Source organism: Bidens hawaiensis, unplaced genomic scaffold, assembly GCF_021521415.1.
Source record: "Bidens hawaiensis isolate Kalapana, Puna unplaced genomic scaffold, B.hawaiensis_p1.1 tig00037620_1, whole genome shotgun sequence".
NCBI classification, from domain to species: domain Eukaryota; kingdom Viridiplantae; phylum Streptophyta; class Magnoliopsida; order Asterales; family Asteraceae; genus Bidens; species Bidens hawaiensis.
This window is the reverse complement of record NW_027496573.1, coordinates 63,488-72,075: the sequence shown is the minus strand read 5'-3', so window position 1 is coordinate 72,075 and position 8,588 is coordinate 63,488.

The following is an 8,588-nucleotide window of genomic DNA, read 5'->3' as shown; positions in this document are numbered from 1 at the left end:
ACATGGATTGATCTAAATAATAAAATAAAAGTTTAACTTTAAACTCACAGATGATATTTTCCGACTCAAAATGATATGACTATATATACATATAAAATGGATACACATATTAAAATATACATTTTTTTAATAATATATTGATCCTTTTATATATAACACAAACCGAACTACATCTGGATAATGGGTAAGCGAGCAACAAGCTGCGCCGCTATCCCCTTTTGAATTGCAAAGCCTATTCTACTAAATATAAATCCTTGGTTCCTCAGGCTCTGCGAGTCACTGTGGACCACCTTCTGCACCCGCTCCAAGAAGCGAACCGCCTCGGAAGCTAGGGATCCAAAAGTGTCAAAGGCAAATGGAATGGACACGTGCTGATTCTCCAAATATACATGTAAAATGGGTATTGGTCATTATAAAGTGATTACGTTATACATAAATGCATTGTATAAATATCAACTAAACAACTTGAATATAACCAAAATAACTCCAAATCAACCCGAATAAAATCCAATGCACTAAACAAGCCGGCCTGTAACTCGTTTAACCTAACCAACCCACTAACCCAATATCTTGTTTAAAAAGTAATTACCCTTAATGTATTACGTAATTAGTAAGAAAACTTATGGGCAACAAAAAACAATGACGGAGGCAAATGATAAAGCTATGGTGACAAGTGTTACGACGTTGGAGGCAGGAGTACGTCTGTGACGGCACATTGAAGGCATCAAGAGAAGAATAAATAAAACCTAATATATATGTATACAAGTGTACCTGGAGTACGAGAAAGATACAAAAATATACAAGCGAACGCTTAAGATTTGTAGAATCGAATAACATATATATCGAAGTCGACGTGATCTAACTTGGACTTTACTTTTGTATGCTGGATCATATATTAAGATTAAAGAGAAAAATGCAACTTTAACTTGGACTTGAAAGTTTCAAATCACAATTGAATTTAACTTCATACAACCAAACCAATATCATATGTTTATGCAATTAATTTACTTTGATCTCTATATGATTATAAGATTCTTGAAAAATAATTTAAAAGGTTGTATCGTGTCAATCGCCCATTCTCAATTTTTGTTTTCATTTTTTTGCAAAAATAAATACATATATAAAATCCAAAAAGGCAAAAACCACTTCCGTTGACAACCACGTACAAGAAACTTGATACAATTCTCGAATTCTTAGTTATCCTGAAACTATGAAAACATCAAAGTTTTATATTCAACACACTATAAAGAGACTTTATGATTTTAGTCATCGTCGCTGACCAAGGATTTAATATCATTTGTGAACGTTGACTAACTAATAGTCGACGGTAGGTGAATCTATGATCCAGATGCAGTCACATACAATCTTTGAAAACTATATTTTATAGATGCCGGTTAGTCAATCTTTTAATAATCCACAGCAGCCACACAAATAAGCTTTTGTGATGCAGACTATTAGCAAATTTATAACTAATGACCATCTTGTGGTGCAATGAACACCAAGTAAATTACGAAGAATCTTCAGTTTCTTATATCCCAATTGTAGACAACAAGAGGCCTTAAAGTTGAGTTGAAAACTAAAGTAACTTGGGATGTCAATGATTTCTTATTTCATATTCCCAAGCGGCTTTAGCCATACCCGGTTCAAGAAAGAACTGATAAACATGCATAAATACAAACGAGTAAACAATATTTAGTAAATTAAGTTTTATTATATTTATTAATAAAACATCGTTTGGAAATAGAAAACTAGAAGTTGATGAAGTAAAAGAAACAATGTATAGACTAAACTTCAAATAAAATAGCAAAACAAATGAAAATATGTAATAAACAACTATATACATGAACTATAATGTTTGACTGTTTGTTTAATAATTGTGAAGAGATCATGAACGTGTTTTTTATATGTTTCATTCAAGTAAAATAAATTTGTCATATATTTGATGTTTCTTAGCATACAACATTACAACAGCCACTGTAGATTGTACGACCATGCTTGATTAAACACTTTCACAATGCTTGAGTTGTTATTTTTTGGAATTAGTTGTGTTCAGGGCAGCCCAATGGGTTTGGCACTAAATTAATGCCCCCCTATTCTATTCCTTAATTTTCAACCTAAAAAACTTTCATATGTAAGAATAAATATATTAAATAGGTTTATTTATATGATCATCATTATCATTCATATAATAATAGATCAAAATAATTAATTAAACCTTATTATATATTAGTTTGGTAATTGTTGATGTGTCATATTACTCTTAATAGCTAATAAAGAGTTCCCCTTAGGTGTATATATAGAGAGAATAAATTATCATAACTTAATCTCACACACATAAGAAAATCATGTGTATCCTCTCTCTTCTAATCTGGGTTCCTCTCAAGAACCCTAACCATCCTTAACTATACATCCTAAAGGGAACTCGATTAAGATGACATACATGTCGACTACATCATACTCTGCTAAGATTACTATTCTCCATGCTGTAACAGGTTCATATGTTTAATATTTATCATGTTTTATATTACTTACATGAAGAACTTATCAACACGTGGTATCAGAGCGATGTTGATTAATCAGTCCTTTATGTTTTCCCTAACACTGCATTCTCGGGTTTAAAATACAAGGAAAAGAAATGATGAGATTGGATAGAGGAAGAAAGGAAAAGAAATTATATACTTAAAAAAGACATTCTTGAGTTAAAAGAAAATAAAAGAAAAGAAAGTGTTTATTACACTCTTGAGTTAGATTGGAATGAAAAGATAGAAAAAAAATTTGTAACTTTACAATTATGTCCTCATAGCAATATGGAAAAGAGAATTAAGATAGGGTAAATTGGTAATATGGTAACGAGATATAAACTTTCCTTCACAATCCGGCCATATTTGGCAGGAAAGTTTTGAAGGAAAAAAGGCTTAACTTTTCCTTCCATTCTCTTTCTTTTCTTTTAACGAAAAAACTCAAGAATGAAAAAAGAAAAATTTTCTTATCTTTTCTTTTCCAATCCCTTATATAAAAAACTCAAGAATGCAGTGTAAATCTGGAATTGAATCATAAGACATGGACTAAAACTTGATAAACCCTAATTTTTTAGGTTTCTTTTTTCATGTTCTATTATGAAAACAATATATGAAACTGTTTAAAATCGCTAAAATTCATATTTAGCAAACTCTAATATTTTCGAAATCTGTTAATTTCATGTTTAAAGATTTCGATTCCAAATATTTTTTGTATGTTTAATTGTTAAAATTTTCGATTATGTTTTTCGTGTTCATCATTATTATCGAAAATTATACATATGTTGGTTCAAAATCTAGATTAAAATTTGTTAATGATTATTTAGGGAAATATTTTTTCAAATCTTGGATAACTTAGAAATTTAATATTTTCTTAAACGATTTGAATCCTCTTAAAATAGGAAACATATATAATTGTTAATCATTAAAAAGATTTGAACCAAATCTTATCATTATTAATTTAGTTAATAAAGATCATGGGTTAAGGGCTTAAACCAGTTTAAGGGTTCACGGGTTATTTAAAAATCATGTATTATGGGCTTAAAACAGATTAAAGGATTTAAGAGTTTATGGGCTTGTCAAAACCCATAAACCCGAAAACACATTAATACCGAAATAAACATTCTCCCAAAAACTCCATAAAATCATGTAAACACCCAAATACCGAAAACCCGCTAAAAGCCGGAAACTGACGATTCACGGGAACATAAAATTCTCGAGAACTAAGGTTTAACCAGAAACTTAAAAATCCTTACCTCTAAACATTCTTTTGCTATTAACTAATTAAATGTTTTGTAAACACTTAAATGTTATAAAAATTTACAAAACATAAAAAAAGGCTTAACTTGAATGATTTTTTTTTTTATGTATCACTTCTGCCCAAAGTTGATTTGTTACATCTACCCTATCTTTCAAGTCTAATTGAAAGCTTTTGTTAGTTTTTGCATAACATGATACAAATGTGTCACTTCTGTCTAAAGGTGATGTGTTACATTTTTATCTAGCAAAACTAGCTCGTGCATAATTAAAATAGTTGTCTCACTTCTGTCCAAAGGTGATGTGTTACAATTGTTTTGCACACATACTTAAATAAATTTTAATTCTGCCCAAATGTGATTTAATTTTTGTTTAAGTAGAACTTTTAATTATAGTCTATTAGTTTGATGTTAATAATAGACATATCACATCTTCAGTTAAATATAATGATCCTCACATTAATGATCCTTCATTTTTTGTTGGTGCATGATGTTAGTAGTTCAGTATCTTGTGTTTTGTCTGTGTCTGCAATTGTTTAGTTTGTTTGTTACGTGTCGAATACTGTTGATTATGTAAGTTCGCTGGTATGTATATGCGAACTTGGGGACCTAGCAAAGTTATGACAACTTCGCCTAGCATGTTAGGCGAAGTTGTCGAGGTATATATAAACCTCAACTTCGGGTTTTAGAAAAAGGTTTTTTTTTGCTGAACGTGTTTTTGGTGATCTGGTGCATCACTTGTTGGCAATAGTAATACATCAAGTTCCACCAACTGATCAGGTTCAGGATCCGGGAATGTATAGTGCGAAAGTAACTCCAAGCTCAAGTTCAAAATCAGAATCCACTGCCTACTACTCAAAGGGGGAATCAAACTCCGCTCCAGAAGGTCATGTGACCCTCAATATGGATGGTGACATATGTTTCGTAGCAGGTGGTAGTACTCCCTCAAAACCTCAGACTACAACTAGTAATTGCTCAACCAATTCTTCGAACAAGAACTACTCACAGATGCCTATGAGTGTGAAATCAGCTGAACAACAATTTGACCTCTATGCATCTTATGAGAACTATATCAAAGGTAAAATAGTCGACCCTGCAACTTTGGATGAAGACTATGATCAGATCGATGCTGATGATTTGGAAGAGATGGATCTGCAGTGGCAGATGGCTATGATAGTAAGAAGGGTAAAGAGATTCATGAAGAAAATGGATAGAAAGTTCGTTGGAGAAAGACCAGGGTTTGATAAATCAAAGGCTTGATGTTACAACTGTCAACAAAATGGTCACTTTGCTAAGGAATGTACAAATGGGAAAGTCGAACGAAGTCAGAACAGGCCTGCACAACAGAATGGGGGTGGTAGTGAAAATAGGGCTATGGTATCTCAACAGAATGATGGATACAACTGGAATATACAAGTTGAAGAAGTGTTCGAACAGGCTAATTTGGTAAACATCAAAACTGGAGGAAGTGAGAGAGAGATGGGAGAAGATCAGGCATACATGGCAGAAGTGAACGATCAGCTCTCCGAGGTAAGTTCTGAACTTCATTGTGAACAATGTGAAAATCTTTCTGAACAATTAAAAACATTAACTGATCAGTTTGTTAGCTTGGATACTCAATTTAAAAACCTGAAAGAAGAACATCACTATTCTAAAACTAAAGAAAATAGTTACTCGGTAAAAATAAAAGCAAGTGAAAAGGATATCAGAAGTCTTAAAGTCAGTCTAGCTGAAAAAATACAAGTAATTGATCTTAGTTATGAAGTGTTAGAAGAAAAGACCAAACTAATTGCTGAAAAAGATAAACAGATAGCTGATTACCAGGTAAAAGTGGTGGAACTAAACAGAAAAATTAAACAATTTAGAAATTCTTCGGCAATGCTAGATCACATCATAAGTGTTCAACGTTCCCCGGTTAACAAAATGGGAATTGGATTTTCTGAAGTTCCACCACCGTACAACAATAACTATACTTATGATCCTAGTGATCAGCAATCTGCGAATGTTGAGATTAGTCAGACAGTTCCAATCAAAGTATCTACTAAAGAAACTGAAGTTAATAAGAGCGAAACGAGTAAGTCAAGTTCTAATGTTACGAGTTCTGTCCCTAGCTCTGTCTCATCAAATTCGGACAAGTCGTCCGAATTGGGTGAGATAAAAGAAGAGGTTGTGTTACTAAAACGAGGGGAGGACTATAAGTTTGATGAAAAGAAATCTTCTCTAAATCCGTTCGTCCCACCATATGTGAGACAAACAGATAGTAACGCTACCTCAACATCTGCAACAACTTCTGAGACGAAAGTTCAACAAAAACAGAAGAACAGAAGTTGTTTTAGATGCAACAGGATAGGACATCTTGTCGCTGACTGTCCTCTGAAACAGAGAAAAGCTAGAAATATGAGGCCTACTAAAACTGAGTATAAAACGAGTACTAACGGTGATGCTGGTAAAAACACTAACATACCAAATTACAATCATTGGTCTAAACCAAGATTTCAAAGAAATCAGTCTCGTTTTCTCCCAGTAAATTACCAAAACAATAATTATAGTCCAATTAACTCACGAAAGTTTGGATGGTCTCATAGCCAGTCATCTAGAAATTTCTCCTACAGAACTAATAGAATCTTTCCTCTAACTGACTTTGGGCTACCAAGGTACTGGATGCCGGATAACAGGTTTACCCAACCCAAGACCAGAAGGTCTTGGGTCCCCAGATTTTAATCTATTTCTTTAATTGTGCAGGAACAGTCAAACATGGATGTAAACAATATGTGGGTTGTTGACAGTGGCTGTTCCCGGCACATGACTGGTAACAAGAAATTGTTACGTGACTGGAAGTCTGTTCAAGGAGGAAGAGTAAGTTTCGCTGGAGAAAGTGGGGGAAGAATTAGTGGTATTGGGACCGTGACAAATGGGAGAATAAAATTGGAAAAGGTGAATTTTGTAGAAGAGTTGAAGCATAACTTGTTGAGTGTTTCTCAGATCTGTGATAAAGAATACACTGTTCATTTCACTAAAGGTGAGGCACTCGTGCTTTATCCTGGTTTCAAAATACCAGAGACATGGGTTGTAATGAGAGGTCCAAGAGAGAGAAACACGTATGTGATGGATATGAGATCAACCGAGATGACAACAGAAGAATCATGCCTTCTGTCAAAAGCAACTGAATCTGAGTCAGAACTGTGGCACCGAAGAATGGGTCATATATATCTTCGTAAGATGAACTACATAGTCAAGAATGGATTGGTGCTAGGGGTTCCTTTGAAGAACTTCAATTTTGAAGACCAATGTGTATCATGTAAGAAAGGAAAACAGCACAAGAAGCCTCATCACTCCAAGAAAGTTAACTCAACTGTCAGCACCTTGGACCTACTTCACATGGATCTCTTTGGTCCTGTGAATGTAAAGAGTCTAGGAGGAACTTCATATTGTCTGGTGGTAACCGATGATTACTCTCGATACTCTTGGGTCTATTTTCTGAAGGCAAAAGATGAGACAGTTAAGTTGGTAATTAACTTGATTACCAAGGTTGAATATATTGTTGGAAGAAAGGTTAAGTACATCAGGAGTGATAATGGTACAGAGTTCAAGAACTAACAGATGGAGATGTTCTGCTTACAGAAAGGGATAGAGCATCAGTACAGCGCCCCATATACTCCGCAACAAAATGGAGTAGCTGAGAGGAAGAATAGAACGCTAATCGAAGGCGCCAGGACCATGCTGGCAGATGCTAAACTTCCTGTGGTGTTCTGGGCTGAGGCTGTTGCTACAGCCTGTTATATCCTTAATCGTGTTTTAAACTGTTAAAAGATTAAATAAAACATGTTATGAACTTATGCATGGTAGAAAGCCAAACTTGAAAGGTCTCGAACCTTTCGGGTCCCCATGTTCGATATTAAAGACTAACTCTAAATTTGGTGAGAAAGCCAACGAAGGTATCTTAGTCGGCTATGTTGGTGGGACACCCAACAGAAGAGTCTTTAATCTATCGAACAGCAAGGTTGAGGTGGTCTGTAACACTAACATTACTAGCTACAAATCACCAAAGCCTAGCATGGGACCAGCAGAGGCTTTCGACTATGATAAGCTTTTCAAATCTTTTAATGTGCCCTACTTGGATTTTGCAGAAATTGATGAGAAAATAGCCTCACAGATACTGTATGACGACGAGGAGACCATTGTACAACCTCCACAATATGATGAAAATCAACCAACCTCGTCCAATGCGGTTGAATCTCCTGCTTTCTCGAATGATGATGAGTTCTATAATCCATTTCACACTCAACCTCATACTCACACTGATGAACTTTCTTCACATCTTGAGAATGATATGGAAGTTGGTCCGATTCAGACTACTAGAGTTCACAAGAATCATCCTTTGGAGAATGTGATCGGTAATCCTTCTGACGGTGTTCGTACAAGAAGAAGTTTGGATGAACACACATGCGTTTACGCAAGCATTAAAGAGACGGGTATAATAAATGAATGCTTGTACACCTGCTTCATCAGCCAGATTGAACCAAAGAATTATCAAATGGCACTGAAGGATAGCTCGTGGGTTGAAGCCATGCAGGAAGAACTGGCACAGTTTGAGAAGATGAAAGTGTGGAAATTAGTTGAGAAACCGCAAGAAGTAACTGCTATCGGTACAAAGTGGGTATTTAAATGTAAGAGAGATGAGAAGGGGATAATCATACGGAACAAGGCAAGATTGGTAGTGAAAGGGTTTAATCAGCAGGAAGGAGTCGATTACAATGAAGTGTTTGCTCCTGTAGCGAGATTGGAGGCAATCCGACGGTTTTTGGCGTATGCTGCA